Raw genomic sequence first — 20,375 nt, 5'->3', positions numbered from 1 at the left:
CGATTAAACCTTTTTCAAGGCATACAGGGACTACGATATTACATGCCATCATTTTCCTCACATAAAGAAGATACTTTTGACAGAAGGAATAAGAAATTGGGATATTTTTTATATAATTCTGGGGCAGATCAATAAAGTGGGCTTTATATATCTTACAATTATTTTAGTCCCGTAATTATGACACGTTACGGCACGAAGAATAACGAATTGAAATATTTTATATTTGTATATGTTATTTGTTTTGTTTTGTTTTACGAAGGACAAAGCAAATGAGCAGAGATTCACATAATAACTTACGCTGAATTAGTTGCTGCTTTAACTTCAAAAGATTTCATGGTTTCTTTAACCTCTGTAATCCAGGATCACCTGCATCCCTTGCATTACTGCAGGTGAGACCATCATCACTTACTGCCTAACCCCAACGCTTTCGCCTCTTCTTCGAATGTAGTTTTTGCCGTCCTAAGCTTATATGGACGTGAAGCTAGACTATAGGCTGAAACTGCCCTTCTCCTGCAGGCCACAGTCCCCGCCAGGAGACAGGAAGGCAGTTTAGGGCATTAACATTACCAGACAGTGGAGCCGCCCGTGACTGTCTCCCTCTCTTGTAATGTAATGACTGGGATCACTGTGTCTGCCACTGCCCTATCCTTGACTGATTCTTCGATCACGAAATTCTTCTTCTCTTATTTACACTCCGTCTTTGTTGTTCTTTCCTTCAAAACAGTCTGTTAGAGCAACATTTAGTATATGTTATACTAAACCTCTGCTTAGGTGTTTTTAGGCCTCCTTTGGTTCTTACTGTTAAGTTCTGCTCATGATACGCATCGCATGTCGTCGTTATTCATGTTGTTAATGGTTTTCTTTTTGACAAGTTTAATGTGAACTTTAATCGTCATCAAAATAATATTGTTATCTTTCCTTTATGCAGTCTGAAACTTAACTGTTGTTGTTATAGGGTTTCCTATCTCCTAGAGCAACTTTGTTTACTGGTTTCTCAATTTTCTTTCGTTAGCGACGCCGAAGGCGCATATATTGTCATAGAGCCGGTATTATGTACGTGCTTATGTATATGATCAGGTGCGGGCCAATAATTTCGCTTGACAGAGGGCAGTACATTCGAACACCGTGTCGCAGTGTGGTGGAGTCTCGTGAGGCACATTGCTGGCGTCACACACGGTTGCCTACGCTTCCTTCACCCATGATTATTTCTGTCTATCTATCTATTGCCAGACGCCTTAATCCCGTAAGGGGTGGCCACAAGCAAATCGCCTACACGTCACCCTGTTCACAGCCATTTCAATGCCCTGCTCCCAGCTCACACCCCCCTCTCTCATACACCTCTCCACTCCATCCATTCATCTCATGCTTGGTCTCCCCCTTCCTCTCCCCCCCTCCACCTCAAACACATACACTCTCCTTGTCAGTCTCTCGCTCTCCATCCTCCCCACATGGCCAAACTACCTCAGTGTGTTTCTCCTAACTTTTCCTATCACATCTACATCCACACCACAACGCTCCTTTACATCCTCATTTGTCAGTCTGTCTCTCCAAGTGACTCCACATGCTCCTCTCAAATTCAGTGCCGACCGCACTGTAACACATTACTGGAATAATATTTTGTTATAATGATATGAAAGCAAGTCTGAGCATTATACGTGGTTTAAGGTAGTATTTGATGAATTACAAATACACCAACAATTGATAGCAGATTTTCACACACCTCAACAATTGATAGCAGATTTTCAGATTGGTTCAGTCATTCTGCACTGCCATACGTTGAACGAAAAGTAAATGAATATAAGGTAAGAATTCTGTGCCTTCATCATACCATATCAAATGAATTATACAGTATCTCACACTAACAGTTATGTAAAATGAATAACATGGGCAATGATATATTAGAAGTTAAGACTTAGACATTTTCCCAATTTGAATGAATGTAATGTATTACTCCATGCACGGCACACACTATAACCTCGTGCTCCTGATGTATTTGCTTCCCTGGATTTGAAATACAGATGCTGTAGTTCTGAAGACCAGTTGAGGGAAATTCTTGTGACTGCAATAACACTACTTTATTTTCAAATATTATGGTGATGATAGAGCAACACCAAGGATGCCACAACAATGAAATTATTCTTATTAAGGATACCTTACCCGAGGTAACAGCTAGACCTTTCTGCGTATTATTCCTTGTCTTCCTTTTGCTTATATTAATTGTAATTTGCTACTTTATTTCCAGCTGATGCAAAATTATTTTCAGTTTTAAGGAGATATAACAATTTTTTCTCTATTTTTCATTAACTAGGCAATAAAGGGGATCAAACCATGAGTTTATAAACTCTTGCAATGCAAACGCATATACTTTTGTTCGATCTTTTAATTTGCAATAACTTTCTTTTAAAATAAACTGCTATATCCTGCTTAACTGAAAATGCTGACTTGGAAATTTTGAGCTATGTGATTTCTCATGCCAATCGTTTATACACAAAGGTTAGGCTCAAAGTCTAAAAATACCAAGTCAGACCACTTTTGGCAAGAATTTGGTCAGAGATGCACATGATGTCATGATGCCTTTAACCCGCCCCATCCCGACCACTTTCTCACCACTGACTCTCCCCAATTCTGACCATTTTTGGATTTTTTTTTTTTTTTTTGCTCAAACCTCCGCTTTTGGCGAGAAACATCGAAAATTCATAGAGAAATCGCTCATCTGAGGTTTAAAATACTCGATACAAGTAGCAGTACCTCCTAACCTTACTGTGTTTTCTATCAGGCTGGCTCCAAAGAAAATGAGTTCTATGGGAGCGTAACCATTCCACACCACTCATAAATGGTATTTATTTATTTATTTGGTAGAAATTTATATCTAGTATGAGAGTATATTGGTTTTCACATAGTTCATTCATTCATTCATTGCCAGACGCCATGTATCCCAAACGGGGTGGTCAAGGGCTTAGAGTTAATTGTTTTACAGGGAGGGGCACTAATCCTCCACCAACCCCACTTGACACGTAGGGAGAACGAGCCAACAGCATCTGGTGTTCCCAGGCGGTCACCCATCCAAGTACTAACCAGACCCAACGTTGCTTAACTTCGCTGATCGCACGGAAAGCGGTGTACTCAACGTGGTATGGCCAAAACACATCAACATAACTGACCTGTTTTGGCAACATTACCTGATCATCATTTCTGACTGTTTCTTCCACTGATGCTATGTAAAGTTTGTCCTCCACATTGTCATCGATTGGGGAATCACTCTGGCCCTGAATTTTGTACCTTGGCACGACATGTCTTCACTGGCCAGGTCACTAGTAACAGGTAAATTGCCGAGACAATGGAGTGCGGGAGGGGGGAGGTCATGCTGGGTAAGGCATTGTCCCTGCCTGGCATCTTGTAGAGGAAGGTGTTCCGTGTATACGTTCCAAAAATAACTCACGAAAATTGAAAATTGTGCAAATTAGGGACCTTGCAATTGATTCGCATTAATATATGTCAGTGGCATTGGCAGTGACAAAATATGTGGACGTTTATTAATGTCAACGGGACAGGGCGGGTTAAATGCGGGGTTCCTTACAGGGTTGGAGGAGGGGAGTTGATGACCAGCAGCAATGGATGCCACATCTTCTGCCACTGCCTGCGACCCAGTGAGTGGGGTAAAACGCAGATCTCAGTCCCCAGTGGCCTAGACGAAGATCAGGGGGGACTGTGGTTTGGTTCAACGTCAGGGGAGGGTGCTTCATCAGGCACCAGGATACTGGCGTTGATGTTTTCATGAACCGCCTAGCTGTCATTGCACCAAACCCACGGTATCTCCAGCCATCCCTTGGGGATGGTGAGATGGTGACATTTTGTCACTTTGGTACTCCCAAGGGTCCTGAGTCTTGGGATGTTACTGGGCCAGGAGGTGTGATGGTGCAGAGTTCTGCCCATGCAAGGCGACATCTCACTGCCTGGGGACACCAGGCTAGGGGTCCTGAGTGTCGCAGGGAGATAAGCACAGTTGTGGTAATGTCCATCACGATGGCGAGGGCTTTTTGCGGGGATGACAATGGAACTTTGCGTGTTCTTCTTAAGATCTTTGAAGAGAACGGGCTGCCTCGCCTTGTCATATCCGAGTGCTTCCCCTGCAATGTGGATTTTGACCCTTGCCATAGGGTGTGTCGGACCCACCTGCCACCCCCCGCACAACACTGCAGAAACAGGGGGGGTTGGATGCTTCCCTCAACCGGAGGACTGCCAATTTGATCACCAACCCAGCTCCAGCAATGACTATGGTTCAGGCCACTGCTGATGTTCACCATCTGCCATCAGCAACTGAGAGGTGGGATTCTTCTGACTCCATCTAGATGGCTGAGGAGGAGTCGACTGGTTCCTTGGCCAAAGGGGAGGTCAATGATTCCTCCCTTCCTCTGGTGGAGGAGGGCAGCCCCTCTTGCAATCCTATCGTGGTTCACAAGGGTCAGCTAGATGTATCCTTCTATTGTCACCTCCTGACACTAGACACCCACACCTGGTCGTACCAACTCAGAGTCTCGACCTACTCCACTTTGTACGATCTTCTCTGTGCATCCGACCTGGGCATGGGGATTCCATCTCTTATGATTGTCAGAGGGGAGGAGGTGCATCTAGCCAATCTTTGTGTGTTTTATCATATGCTGCCACCACGCTTGGCCCCCTAAGCTGGTCGTCTTGTGCAATGTCTAGCTAAGTTTTTATTTAGGGGGGGTATTGCTGTGGTTATTTCAGTTGGCCTAATGCCCCCAGGTGGGTGATGGCCATAAAGCCTTAAGAGAAGAAGAAGAAGAAGAAGAAGGGGGTTGGAGTCAGTCTTCACCAAGACAGCACAGGTTGCACATTTCCTTATAACCTGACACTTCCCTGACCGTTAGTAAGGATGCCTGATAAATGTGCCGTTTACAGCTGCTTATCTGATTATAAACATATTTTATGTGGTAGCTTTAGAGAAAATGAAAAAAAAGGGGAACTACAGTAAAAGTCCTTTAATCTGGAATGCAGTAGCCCACGGACCTTCCGGATTATCAGATTTCCGGACTATCAGACAGGTACCTGAAAATGTTCAAATCACACCCAAAAACACACCCAAAAAACACACACCCAAACAACCAGGACGGTGGGTGCGGAATTGGACAGTTCGTTGCACTGCTCTCAGCTGTTTTTCGATATTTTTCGATTTTTTCACTTTTTTTTTCCTTGACTTATTTCTTACCCCCAAAAGATGATAATGACCCTGGGCTGAAAATTCCGAACCATAGGGTTTTCCGAACCATCAGATGCTGGATTATCGGAATTTCACTGTACCTAGAAATTTGGAACTGCATCCATATACAAGTCCTCCCTTACTTTGTTTTCTGTTGTATCAGAGCCTGGCTCCGATGTCACGGAAACACATAAGCACCGGGCCACATTTCAGTCCTCCAGCTTCACATATAAGCACTGCCATCCTGTGTGCAGACTGGCTTGGTATATATAGACTTTGAAAGGCTATGACACAAGTTAGGCATTCTCCAATGGGCTCCGACTCTCGGCAGACTTTCGAGGTTCTTCTTTTCATACACTGATATTAACTCTTCCAGAGATTTTTCTAAATGAATAACTGGCCATATGCAATACAATAACTGCATGTCTTTGAATAAAAGTTGTCTCCTTTTCATGCCTGTTTATCAAACTTTTAAAAATAGCACAAAACTTACTCCACTTTCCCGCTTTCTGTCGTTGTCCATGAAGGCTAGAGAAATGGAAATAAATTACTTTAAATTTTTCCCTTGCATTGTACCAGAAATTATTTTACAAATAATAATGACTGATTTTAATTATTCATTGAACCTCACTCCCTTTTTTTTCACTCTAACGATACTAATAAATTATTGTGTGTCATCATACTCGATTTGACCTATGCTAATTAGTCCTGACTGTCCCTGAGCAACACCTCTGCCATTTTAGTTTCGTTCAGGATATCCTAATATTGTATTTATGGAATTGTTTCCTGTATTTAAAGAATTGTTTCGTACAATTTTGAAATATACCGATACTTTTGGCATTTACTTATTGTTTTCTGTAACAGTTATAAAATAGGTTTCACCTTGTAAAGACATAAAGAAAAGTATGGACATTATCACTGACCGAAATCTTCCGGACACTCTTCTGTCACCTCTTAGGGCTACTGTACAAACACCAGAATTCTAGACCACTTGCACCAAGTAACCAGATTATTTCGAGTCAACAAGTAAGACCAGGTAAGTATGAGAGGTAAACATTTCGTTGTTTCATTATAGGATCTATCTCACTAATGTTACAGTCCTTAAGCTGCATTACGTTACACAAAGAGATGAAAGAAAGAGAAGTGCAACTCCCCAGCATTATACAGAATGTGTTAATAACACCCCTCCTACTTTTTCCACAGCCAACACTTCATAAACATATTCACAAACACTCAGATACCATAGCCATCCTAAATCTCCAGCCTGACATCCTTCACAAACCCCCACCAGATATTAATTCCCCTGAAACCACTGTCCAAGAGAAAGGGGTGTAGCTAGCCAGACTATGATGCTGTCATCACCCTTCCTGCATCAGTACCAACACAAACTATGATTCACAAACAGTACATAGTGCCCACACTTTAAAGCAGCCCCCTACATCACAGCACATTCATTCACCACATGCATCACACTATCACAGTACAGCCAATGCATCAACATAACCTCAAGAAAATATCTCTGGGAGCGCCCGGCTGAAGTGGTAGTGGTTGGTTCCTTGTAACCCTTTGGGTTCATGTCCAGATGAACCTAAGATTACACCAACAATAACTTCTGCAGTTCAAAAAGGGCGTATGAAGCTGAATAAAATTATCTAGTAGTATTAAGAAAAAAAGTGGGGTTTTCATGGTGGAAGTGTTTTTTTTTTTTTTTTCTGGATGCATTGTCATAGACTGCGCTGTGTTAGAAGTATTAGTATTACTGCATATAAGATAAATTTGTCATGTAAATTCCAGATATACAGCATGGTGGTATTATTTCGTGAAACCTATGTGATGCTGGTGATGGTCGCATTCTTGTTTGCTGTTGATGTGGTGGTGGTTGTGGTGCTTGTAGTGGTTATACTATTGATGGCAGTATGGCGGTAGTAATGGCAACAATGGGAGTGGTAATGTACTTCTAGTTGTAGTGGCAGTATAAGGAGTAATATTAGTGGCGATTGTAAAAATGGTTGCATAACGACAGTGATAACCATAGCAGTGGCAGCGGTAGCAGTGGTGAGTAGCAACGGTAGTAGTGGTGGTGGTGATGGTACTAATAGTAGTATTAATAATGGTGACAATAATAGTGGTAATAAGAGTGATGGTTGTGATGGCAGCGACAATGGCAATTGTAGTTATGATGGTGGTAATTGCTGTAATACGAGTAGTAGTGGTGGTGATGGCAGTGTTTGTGGCGGTGGGTTAAAGGAAGCTGGCCGGAGTATTAAGAGCAAGGTATTGGAGATGCCCGTAGCCCTGGACTATATTACCCCCATCTACGAGCCTCTTTCTTTCTCCATTAACACTAATGACTACCTAAATGGTCACACGGGATAAATATATATATGATGAATAACTGAAAAGTAGTGTCTTTATTTGTGTCTTTAGATTCACATTTCCCAACTGCATTTTTAAATATAGGCAAAGAAGACACTGGATCTATTTGTGTTTTTAGATTCAACATTTCCCCAGTACAGAGTTAAACAAGTGTTTAGAGACCGATAAGGCCACTAAGTGCTAGCCACCGAGGCAGGCACTGACATCAGTCATGATTTAGACCTGCTTTAACATGCCGGACATGCCCATGCGAAATTTCAGCTCCTTCCACCTAGTGGCATGACCTGTAGAGGGTTTCCATTGTCTGAAGAAAAATCGGGCACAAAAGTGTGCATGGCTTGCGCACAACTGACCGCATGGAATTACAATTTACACCATCACAGTCAGCTCGCATTCTGAGTCAGTCGATGCATGGCATGTTGAAGTCCGAGGGGGGTCACACACACACACACACACACACACACACACACACACACACACACACACACACACACACACACACACACACACACACACACACACACACACACACACAAACAACGCTTATTCACACTGTATTTTTAATATACGAGTATTATAGACAATAGATAGTAATGGGTTTACTTGTGTTTTAATCTAAACACTTGTCCATATTAGAACCGTCTCTGAACTGCCCCTAGTTTTGGAGTAAGTGCATTGCAGCCCCATTGGGCTGCAAAGTACTTGCCCAAATTAGACCCGTTTCTGAACAGCTTTCACCACTACTACCATCACCAACCCTAGCACCACCAGTCATCGTCACAGCTACTGCCACCACTACCACCACCACCACCATCATCATCACAGTTATCATCATCACCACCACCATTGCCACAGCTACCACACCCACAGCAACACAACAGCTGTCATCACCATTGCCACCTTCATCATCACAGCCATCACCACCACCACCACATCCACCACCATTTCAGCTACCACTGCCACCACCACATTCACCATCATTACAGCCACCACCACCACCATTACTACAACTACCACCAATTCTGCGGAATAAAACTGTCTGTTCACAGCATCAGTGAAGTAATAGACATCACAGTGCAGATGTTTAACTCCCATCCCCTCTCTCCACAAAGATGCATGAAACGTCACTAAAATGCCTCGCCACCGGTTCCACGTGCACATAGTGTAACACCAGTGGGTACAATTATTAGGGTCCAAAGCACGTCTTCAGAAACATCAATCGACTTCAAATAGAAACTGGTCCATTTCTGACCAAATCCAACCATCCTGCTGTCATGAAAATCTTTTTTTCAGTTCTTGCTGCAGTACACACACACACACACACACACACACACACACACACACACACACACACACACACACACACACACACACACACACACACACACACACACACACACACACACACACACACACACACACACACACAGGATTACAGTATTTTATATTTCCTCAGTGCTGTGCGGTTTACGCTAGGAAATACGGTGCTTCATTGAGTTGTTTACTAATTCGCAAAGGAGGCTTTGTGAACAATCTTCAAGATTATTTTTTCCGAACTTTAAACATTTGTATCTTCATGTATGTTATGGATGCAAAAATTATGTGTCATAGGACTGTATTCTTGCTGGCACTGGAGGCTTCACATTGTCTCGTCATTAATAATTTATACTGCACATTAAACTTTAATAATCTAGTATGTTACTAATGCAGTCTGTGCCTATAAGCAAATGATAAACATAAATACAAGACTACAATGGCACTCAGTAAAGCGCATACCTCCGCCAAGGCCCAACATGCAGTTCCTTTTAATTCAGTCTAATCCAATATGGAAAAAGACTACCACCCTGTAAAAGCATATTTAAATCCGCTAGATCAGGAATTGCATACGGATTCGCGCCAAACTGTACACATTCGTAGATACCAACATCCTAAATATGCATTTTTTTTTATATATATCAAGATCCATGCTATATTCACTGAAAACTTTACGAAATTGTCGAAAAACGCCATATCTCAAAATGTTAAAGTGAAAAAAAAGAATCCTGGATCAGCACCTTTATCCGGATCCACACCAAAATTTAATGGAGTCTATTCAGGGCCAAGGACCATTCTTCTACCAGGTTTCGTGGAAATCCATCCAGTAGTTTTTGTGTAATCTTGCTCACAAACCAACCAACAAACTAACGGAGAGGGGTGAAAACAACCTACTTGGCAGAGGTAAAAATCGTAAGAGTTTATATGCAATTTAAATTGTTGAGGAACAGATAACACGAAACTTCCAATGCTGTTTAAAGTATGACCCACAAAAATACATGGTGGAATTACGTTCTGTCCTAACGTGGAATGCTTCGGATAAGATTGGCGACCAGGAGTTAAACGTTACCACTGGCCTACGAAGATGTACTACGGTCTAGAGAATGGGTACCAACAAGGAATCGCTGTTATGTTAATTATAATTACATCTCTCTCTCTCTCTCTCTCTCTCTCTCTCTCTCTCTCTCTCTCTCTCTCTCTCTCTCTCTCTCTCTCTCTCTCTCTCTCTCTCTCTCTCTCTCTCTCTCTCTCTCTCTCTCTCTCTCTCTCTCTCTCTCTCTCTCTCTCTCTCTCTCTCTCTCTCTCACACACACACACACACACACACACACACACACACACACACACACGTACACACAGCAGCAGCAGCAGCAGCAGAAGCAGCTGCTGCTGCTGCAGTGTCAGAAGTGTCACGGGAAAAGTCTAGCACAAAGTGTGTGTGGCGTGAGGTAAAATTCAGATTTATGCAGTTGATTCTCAGGCCAATGGAGTCATATTTTCTTTCCAAGTTCCTTAAAGAGACAAATTCAACGGCCGGTCGGAAATTACCTGCGAATTTAACTCTCCTAAACTTTCCCTTGGTCCATCTGCCTATGCTGACTTAAATTCTCTGACAGTTTTGGAAAAGTTTGGGATCGACTGCTCTTCATGTGAGCCTAGAATTTTGCACTCGCGATTGGTGAAGCGAAAATGGGTGATTTGTTTGGAGCAGTGTGTGTGTGTGTGTGTGTGTGTGTGTGTGTGTGTGTGTGTGTGTGTGTGTATGTGTGAGTGTGTGTGAGAGAGAGAGAGAGAGAGAGAGAGAGAGAGAGAGAGACAGACAGACAGACAGACAGACAGAGACAGAGACAGAGACAGAGAGAGACAGACAGAGACAGAGACTGCAATTCACTTCATGAGGAAAATGTATGAGGAAGAGGACTGTCTTACAATATTACGAGTTGTTACCTCAAACGCATCTAATTCCATCAACCGAGGGGCAAGATGTTCAACATGAAGGTTACATGACTAGTATTTGCCCAGTATGTGGAAAACACCTACAAAGAATCAGCAGACCTCTGCATTGTGGGTAAGACAGCTGCTCATGATGTCGGTGTAATCCAATCCAAAAGAGGAACTACCCAGGGGTACCCTGTTGCCATGGTTATGTACGCCCTGGCTATGACAGTGCTGTAAAAATAGATCAAATATGAGGCCTCCAATGTAAAACAAGAAGCTTATGTAGGTGATCTCACAGGGGCTGGGCAAGGGGAAGATGTGAGGAGATGGTGGGACCTTGTAACATCTCACGGTCCTGAAATAGGTTATTACCCTAATCATTAAGTAAGTCCATTTTCAACATGAAACCAGCTTACTATCAAGATACATAGGAAGCCTTTAGTGACACAAAGGTGATAGTGACTAAAGATGGTCAGAGGCATGTAGGTGCAGTGATACGAACAAAGGATTTCAGGGACAAAACATGTGGGTGATTAGGTAATGACGTGGGTAGAAGATATACATTAACTAACCAGCTATGCAAAAACAGAACGCCATGCAGCATACACCGCATTTACACATGGTATAAAGCACAAATGGACCTTCGTGATGCAAGCCATCCCTGACACAGAGTTGCTGCTACAACCACTGGAGGATGCTATCATGTATTACACTCATCACTGACCAATGGCCACATCCCCATACCAGAAAAGAGGGATCCTCTCTCACTATCACCCAGAATGGGAGGCCTTGGCATTACAAATCCAGCAGTTGTTGCAGGTTATAAACACATAAATCCACCGAATCCTTGTCACAGATGATTTGTGCCCAGCTTGAGAAGAGCGATATCGACCAACAATGGCAGAAAGATATAAAGACACAGATAACCAAAGAGCGAGAAGCACGACAAAAGGACTATCTGTAGCACATAACCGAACATCTTACATCAGACTAATGCAGAAGAACTGAAAGAGCACAGGAGGTTGGGGCATTGAATTCGCTGATAACCCTGCCTCTCAAGACAAAAGGCTTCCACTTCAACAAGCAAGAATTTAATGATGCCATAGCCTTGAGATTTGGGTGGCCAATAGAGAACCTTCCTTGACAGTGTATCTGTGGCATTGATTTCTAAGCAAACCACGCAATGGTATGCAAGAAGGGAGGCTTTGTGTGCATCCAGCATGATGAAGTACACGACCTCACTGCGAAAATGCTACAGGAAATATGCCATGATGTCACTATAGAGCCAGCTCTGCCACCCTCCCCTAGACGGTGAGCACTTCATTAAGAAAACAGTAAACACTTCAGTTCATGCACGCGTGGATGTCAGTGATCGAGGTTTCTGGTCATGGGCAGAAGGCTTTCTTCAACATCAGGATATCTGATCCTATGGCAGCATGTCACCGTGAACTGTCTCTTAAGGCTGCACACAAGAGGAATAAACAAGAAAAAAATTAAAGAAAAATATCAAGAAAGGATCCAACCTTGTCAGTGCTCGAGATTTCTGGACACTTGGGCAGAGGGCTTTATTCGACATCAGGATATTTAATCCTGTGGCGGTATGTCACCTCTTGAGGCTGCAGACAAGAGGAGTGACCAAAAGAAAAAAAAATCAAGTTAGGATCGAAGATGTGGATCATGGTCGATTCACTCCCCTCGTGTTCACAACATCAGGTGGCAGGGGTCCAGAGACGGGGAGATTCTACTCGAGACTGGCAGAGGTTCTTTCTGAGAAGGAGCATCAACTCAGAGTTCTGTTATAGCCTGGATGAGATGTCGACTGTCATTCTCCCTCGTGAGGTCTGCACTCCTATGCCTCCAGGGCACAAGATCATCAGTCCTCAGGCCTCTCTCTCTGGAGGATATGGATTACGAAGCTACTGTGGTCGAGAGTCGTATAGACTGGCGAGTCCTCTAGATTAATATCCTTATTAGCACTGTAATGTTCTTGGGAAGAAATTAAGAAAAAAATATAGTAGTAGATGGTTGGTAACCACAGTCGTTGGCGTGATTGGGGTCAACGAACTGTAATATGAGGGTTATTGTTAACTACCACATTACAACCCCAAATGGTGAACTATATTATGAAGATTGGTTTTGATCTTTATGGTTTAATTCCTAAATGGATTTTTTAAATGCAAGTGAGAAGGAACCAAAGGCCAGGAGCCCCAAAACCTTTCCTTCCAAGAAAAAACAAAAACAATACAAAAGAGAGCCAAATTCAAGATCTGTTCATCTTCAGATGCCTGGACACATTGCGTTTGAAAGACTGGAGATCATAGGAAGTAGGAAATACAGACAGAGGGAGACAGTTCCTGAGTTCACCTGTTGCATAAATGAAGGACTATGAGTAATGGTAAACTCGTGCATTAAAGAGTTGCTCTGAGTTGGACAGAAAAGGGATGAGAGTTTGTTTGCTAGACGGGTTCTACACACCCATCATAAAGGTGGAGGGATGGAAGCAGACAGTTCAGAGGAGCAGTGACCACGGAAGCAGCAATGGAAATGAGATGAAGATGCAATAGTGCAGCGAAGAGACAGAGGCTGAAGGGGGCCAGTAAGAGGAGGAGAGTTAATGAGACGGAAAACCTATGACTCCACCCTATTGAGTAGAGCTGTATGTGGGGAACCTCGCCACACATGAGAGTTGTACTCTACACAGGGGCGAATAAAACCTGTGTATAAAGTCAACAACTGTGCAAGTGTAAAGAAGGCACAGAGTCAGCTTAGCACACCTAATCTCTTGGAAGCAGATTTTACAAGAGATGTAATATGATCTTTCCAAGATAAGTCCCGAGAGAATGAAACCCCAAGTATGTTTGAGGATGGTGGATGAATAAGCTGGATACTATTAAACATTAGTGGGTACTCCTGTGGAAGATTTTGTCGGATTGTTATGAGTAACAACTAAGTCTTCGATGCATTAAAAACAAGATTATTTTTACCCCAGTCAGAGATACGAGCCAGGTTAGACATCAGGTGTGCCATAGCCTCATCCCTTGTCGGTTGAAGTGACTGCTGAGATGGACGTTGTAAGGTGTAGATTTAAGTAATAATAATAATAATAATAATAATAATGATAAATAAGTAGTAGTAGTAGTAGTAGCAGTAGTAGTACTAGTAGTACTGGTAGTAGTAGTAGTAGTAGTAGTAGAAGTATTAGTACTAGTACTAGTAGAAGTATTATTTTATTATTATTATTATTAGTAGTAGTAGTAGTAGCAGTAGTAGTAGTAATAATAATAATAATAATAAATATACTTCTACTAGTACTAGTAGTACTGGTAGTAGTAGTAGTAGAAGTATTAGTACTAGTAGAAGTATTATTATTATTATTCTTTGCCAGACGCCATGTATCCCAAACGGGGTGGTCAAGGGCTTAGAGTTAATTGTTTTACAGGGAGGGGCACTAATCCTCCACCAACCCCACTTGACACATAGGGATGCCAACAGCATCTGGTGTTCCCAGGCGGTCACCCATCCAAGTACTAACCAGACCCAACGTTGCTTAACTTCGCTGATCGGATGGGAAGCGGTGTACGTGGTATGGCCGTTGGCAATTATTATTATTATTATCATTATTATTATTATTATCATTATTATTATTATCATCATTAGTAGTAGTAGTGGTAGTAGTAGTAGTAGTAGTAATAATAATAATAATAATAATAATAATAATAATAATAACAATAATAATAATAAATAATAATAATAAATAATAACAATAATAATGATAATCTATCTGTCTATTGCCAGATGCCCTAATTCCGTAAGGGGTAGCCACATACAAATCGCCTGCATGTCGCCCTGTCCCACGCGATTTCATTGCCTTGCTCCCAGCTCACACCTCCCTCTCTTATATACCTCTCCATTCCATCCCTCCATCTCATCCTTGGCCTCCCCCTCCCTCTCCCCACCTCCACCTCACTCACATACACTCTCCTCGTCAGTCTCTCACTCTCCATCCTCTCCACATGGCCAAACCTCCTCAGTGTGTTTCTCCTAACGCTTCCTATCACATCCACATCCTCATCACAACGCTCCTTCACTTCCTTATTTGCCAGTCTGTCCCTCCGAGTGACTCCACATGCTCCTCTCAGCTCATTTCCACAGCTCTCACTCTTGACTTGTGTCCTTCCAACAATGTCCAAGCTTCACTTCTATACGTTAGAGTTGGTATCACAATACGGTCATGTAGTACCTTTTTCACTTCCATGCTCACTTCCCTGTTTCTTATCATAGCTTTCAAGGAACCAGCAACCTTTCTTCCTTGTTGTGCTCTTTCAAGCACTTCACCCTCTATACTCATCACACTACCAAAGTACTTAAATGTACTCACATTTTCCATTTCCTCCTCAGCCAACCTCACTGTACATTCACTGACTTCGCTTCTCCCGAAGACCATAACTTTACTCTTCCCTATATTCACCTTTAAATTCCGTATCTTACACACTCTCCCCATCTCATCCACCAAGCCTTGCAGCTCCCCTTCGTCTTCACTTAACAACACAGTATCATCTGCAAACAACAGTACGGGGAGTTTCCAAACACTGCCCTCTCTCACTAGGGCTGCTCCACCATCTAATTCCCTACTTTGTGTCTCTTTTATAACCCCATCCATATATAGACTGAACAACCATGGAGACATGACACATCCTTGTTTCAGTCCAACCTTCAAAGAGAAAAATTCACTCAGTTCACTATCCACACGCACCGCAGCCTTAGCACCCTCATACATACTCTTCACGGCCTTCAACAACTTCCCATATTATATTCTAAATACTTTCCACAATCCTTGTCTATCCACCCTGTCACATGCTTTCCCCAAATCCATGAAAACCACACAGAACTTCTTTCCCTTCTCTAGAAACGTTTCCACTAAAGATCTAAGAATGAATATCTGATCTACACAACCTCTTCCCTGCCTAAAACGTCCCTGTTCTCAACTAATTCCTGTGTTATTTCTTTAACTCTGTCAATAAGTATCCTACCATATACTTTTCCTATTACACTAAGAAGACAAATGCCCCTATGATTACCACACCCTTTTTTTACTCCCCGTTTCCTTTGTACAGGGGGTTAACTATACCTGACTTCTAATCCTCCGGGACTCTACCTTCCTCCCAGGCCAAACTGCACATCTTCCACATCCATTCTACTACTATCTCTCCCCCATGCTTCAGCATTTCACCACACACTCCATCAATTCCTGGGGCTTTCTCCATTTTAACTTTCTTCATTGCTTCCACAACTTCGATCCTACTGATATTTTCCTCTCTTCTCACATCCCTCCTTCTCCCAGCCATTCCCCAGCCACTTATACTCGCATTACTTCCGTTCACTATGCTCAACAGACCTTTAAAGTGTTCTCTCCATCTGCTCACTTTTTCTCCCTTATCGATTAGTAGTCTACCATTTTCATCTTTCACTCCTCAACTGATGATGATAATAATATAATCATAATTATAGTCCATCCATCCATGCATCATCCAATCCCACATTGACCCATGAGGAGCGTAGGAGTCCGGGGCTAGGCAGTTAGAACCGAAATTTAAGATGAGTGTGACCAGCCTGACTCATCCCTGAGTGGCATTACATGAGCAATCAACCACAACCATCCCTAGGATATAAACCTCCTCCGGCTTAATCAGATTGGAGCGCAATAATTACGCACTAAACCACCAGGTGCTAAAATTTGGTTTTATGGTTACCACTCAGAGTACTAAATGGTTTCCTGGTGTACAGGAAACCATTTGGCCTGTCACTCAGTGCAGAGCCACCCACAGGCAGAAGGAAGAGGAAAGAATGAAGCAAAAAAAGACAGAAGAGGGAGTGTAAAGTTATCTGTAGGCAGATGGACAAGGAAAGAATGAAGGAAAGGACAGAAGAGGATGGAAGGAAGAAGGATGGAGGATAGGAAACGACAGACATCCGACAGCAGCACTACATCGAGTGAGTGGATGGTGAGCGCCCCCACCTACCAAAATAATAAAGGAAAAAAATAATGATAACTATAATAATAATAATAATAATAATAATAATAATAATGATAATAACTATAATAATAATAATAATAATAACAATAATAACAATAATAATAATAATGATAACTATAATAATAATAATAATAATAATAATAATAATAAAAATATTAATGATAATACTAATACTAATACTAATACTAAAAATAATAATAATAATTATTATTATTATTGTTATTATTATTATTATTAATATTATTATCATCATCATAATAATAATGACAACTTGTGAACCTTTACTGATAAACACAAATAAATATGTGCGATCTCTGACAGCACTGTTCCTTATAACACAGACTTCTCATGTACACCCCAGTCATCAAGGCCTAATGCGATTATTATTCTTGTTAAACGATAAGTGTTTCGAGCTGATGAGACGTAATCCCAAATCGATTGATTTTTTCTCATTTATATGGATCGATCTCATTGCCTTTTGAAAGCTGCCAAGGCTCGACCGGTAGCGTACTCATTTCGTGGATTCTATGACTCGAGTCTTTGGTTCGAACTCAAACGGTAAAAGCCATTCAAAAAGGGAGCTGGTGGCGTATTCTTTCACATGCTACATGTTCTTGCACCCTGTCTGTTCCACAACAGTTGCTAACGCACACAGGCATAGCTGTTACATCATCTTGCCGTTCACATGCATCACTTCGTACAGGCATTCCTCCCCCATTCCAACTTCACCTGCGAGGGGAAGGGTTAAGTATGGCTATTATTCTCCCTCCGGTGAAAAGATTATACATAAAGACGATTTTATTTAGCGATCTTAGGAGAGACTTTTCGAACTGGAGGAGTCAGTGTCTCAGTAACACAGAGAGTAGGCCAGCATACTCTCCAATACAAACTTCTCTATCTACACCAAACTACATGCACAGTACACACTACACTTCCTTTTCCAAAATTAAAAAAAAATCATGGCTATGGACCACTCAGCCTCGGACTCCACAGGGGGGGGGACCATCAATGCCCCCACCTTCCGCCCCTCTCCCGGTGACGACTTGAACTTCCTGGGACCACTGTCTGACTCTCTTCTTCTTCATTTCTGCAACATTCGCGGCCTTTCCTCTAACTTTTGGGGGCGCGGTAGCACAGTGGTAGCGCGCCGGACTCGTAATCGGGGGATTGCGAGTTCGAGCCTCGCCCGGGCTGCCGTGCCGGGGCTCGCTCCTGTAACCCTAGCGGGGCTATATAGTCCAATACAGGGCTTAGCTCGGGGGAACTCCATTTTTTTCCTCTAACTTTCGCTCTGTTGAGTACCACCTCTCCTCCTCTAAACCTCACCTTCACTTTCTAACAGAGACTCAGTTGTCTGAGGCAACCGACAGCAAACCCGTTTCTGTATCCTTCTACTTTCTCAAAACTCATTTCAAAGCCAAAGGTGGCTGTTGTGTATGTATACACAACGACTTATCTTGCTCTCATGTTCCAGAAGTCGATTCTTCTGAATTCCCTAAAGTCTGGCTTCGGCTTTCTTGTCATTCTCTGACTAAATATATATCTGTGCTGTTTACTTATCCCCTAATTCTACTGACTATCAAAAATTCTTCGACTATCTTACTTCTAAGATGAAACACATTCCATCCATTTCTTTTTTCCCTGAAATCTCCATTTTAGGAGATTTCAGTGTTCACCACCACCTTTGGCTCTCCTTTCCTTTCACTGATCCACTTGATGAACAAGCCTACATCTTTTCTATCCTTAATGACCTAGAGCAGCTTGTACAGTACCCTACCCGTATTCCAGACTGCCTTGGAGAGAGCTCCAACATACTTGACCTCTTCCTTACAACTAATCCTTCTGCTTACACTGTTAATCTTTTCTCTCCATTGGGCTCCTCCGATCACAACCTTATCACCTTAACCTGTCCTATCACTCCGGTACAGCCTGTGGACCCTCCAAAGAAACGTCGTCTGTGGCACTTTGGAGCTGTGGATTGGGAGGCCCTCAGACAGTACTTCTTTTATTTTCCCTGGAATGATTATTGCTTCCATGGCCAGGAGCCATCTGAGTGTGCCTTATGCATTATGGAGGTTATTCTTTCGGGCTTGGAAGCATACATTCCATTCTCGCATCCTTTGTCTAATGCAACAAAGCCTTGGTTTAATCATGCTTATCCTAATGCTGTTCACAAGGAGAGGGCCTAGAAAAGGTACCGGAGCCAACCCACCCCTGAATCACATCATCTTTACGTTTCTGCCTGGAATCATGCTAAGTCTGTTCTTCATACTGCCAAAAATAATTTCATCAGTGCCAAATGCTCTCAACTCTCCAACTCGAATTCTTCCCGCTCCTTCTGGCACCTTGCCAAAAACCTTTCTAACAACTTTATCTCATCCTTCCTTCCTCTTTTCTACTCTGATGGTTCTGTAGCTATTTCTTCTACTGATAAAGCAGATCTCTTCGCTCAGACTTTCTCCTCTAGTTCTACCTTAGGCGATTCCGGTGCTGTTCCTCCATCACTTCCCCCCCTCTGACTTCCTCATGGCTAACATTAAACTTTCTTCAGCTGATGTATTTTCTGCCATCACTGGCCTCAATACTAACAATGCATATGGGCCTGATGGAGTCCCTCCTGTTGTTCTCAAGAACTGTGCTTCTGTGCTTACACCCTGCCTAGGTAAACACTTTCGCCTTTGTCTATCAACTTGTACCTTTCCTTCTTGCTGGAAGTTTGCTGTCATTCGGCCAGTCCCAAAGAAGGGTGACCATTCCCAACCCACTAACTCTCATCCAGTTGCTTTAACATCCTGTTTTTCAAAAGTTTTTAAGTCAATTCTTAATAAAAAAATTTTAATGCATCTTTCTTATCACAACTTTCTCTCTGATCATCAGTACTGGTTCCGTCAGGGACGCTCCAATGGCGATCTTCTCACCTACCTTTCAGACTCCTGGTCATCCTCCTTTCGGGACTTTGGCGAAAGCTTAGCCATTGCACATGACATCTCAAAGGCTTTCGATCGAGTCTGGCATATTTCTTTAATTTCCAAACTGCCCTCTTATGGTTTCTATCCTTCTATCTGTGCCTCATCCCTAGCTTCCTTTCTGGTCGTTCTATAGCCACTGTTGTAGACGGCCATCGTTCGTCTCCTAGATCTATCAACAGTGGTGTTCCTCAGGGCTCTGTCCTATCACCAACTCTCTTCCTTTTATTCATCAATGATCTTCTAAGTTGTATATCTAACCCTATCCACTCATACGCTGATGACTCCACCCTTGACCTTTCCATTCGGTTCCCGCAACCCCCATCTCAGCAGTTACTTCAACAAACAAGGATTGAGGCTATGGCACACCTAATGTCTGACTTGGCTCGTATCTCTGACTGATGTAATAATAATCTGGTTGTTTTTAATGCAACTAAGACTCAGTTCTTACACCTATGAACCCGACAAAATCTTCCACAGGTATATCCACTAATGTTTAATAATAATCAACTTAATCCTGCATCA

At 42.4% G+C, this 20,375-nt stretch overlaps 1 non-coding gene and 1 pseudogene across 1 annotated transcript; both read right to left on the bottom strand.

The window, feature by feature from the left end:
• Positions 1–3,026: 3,026 nt before the first annotated feature.
• Positions 3,027–3,145, bottom strand: LOC145395363 (5S ribosomal RNA; annotated as a pseudogene).
• An 11,187-nt stretch (positions 3,146–14,332) lies between these two features.
• On the bottom strand, positions 14,333–14,446 carry LOC145395358 (5S ribosomal RNA). Its single transcript, XR_013896600.1, has one exon. It is a non-coding gene; the product is annotated as a 5S ribosomal RNA (ribosomal RNA).
• Positions 14,447–20,375: the final 5,929 nt, after the last annotated feature.

This window comes from Coenobita brevimanus, chromosome 30 (assembly GCF_032717465.1).
Source record: "Coenobita brevimanus isolate Jiangsu-jjx chromosome 30, ASM3271746v2, whole genome shotgun sequence".
Lineage (NCBI taxonomy): Eukaryota > Metazoa > Arthropoda > Malacostraca > Decapoda > Coenobitidae > Coenobita > Coenobita brevimanus.
This window is presented reverse-complemented; position numbering and strand designations above follow the sequence as displayed.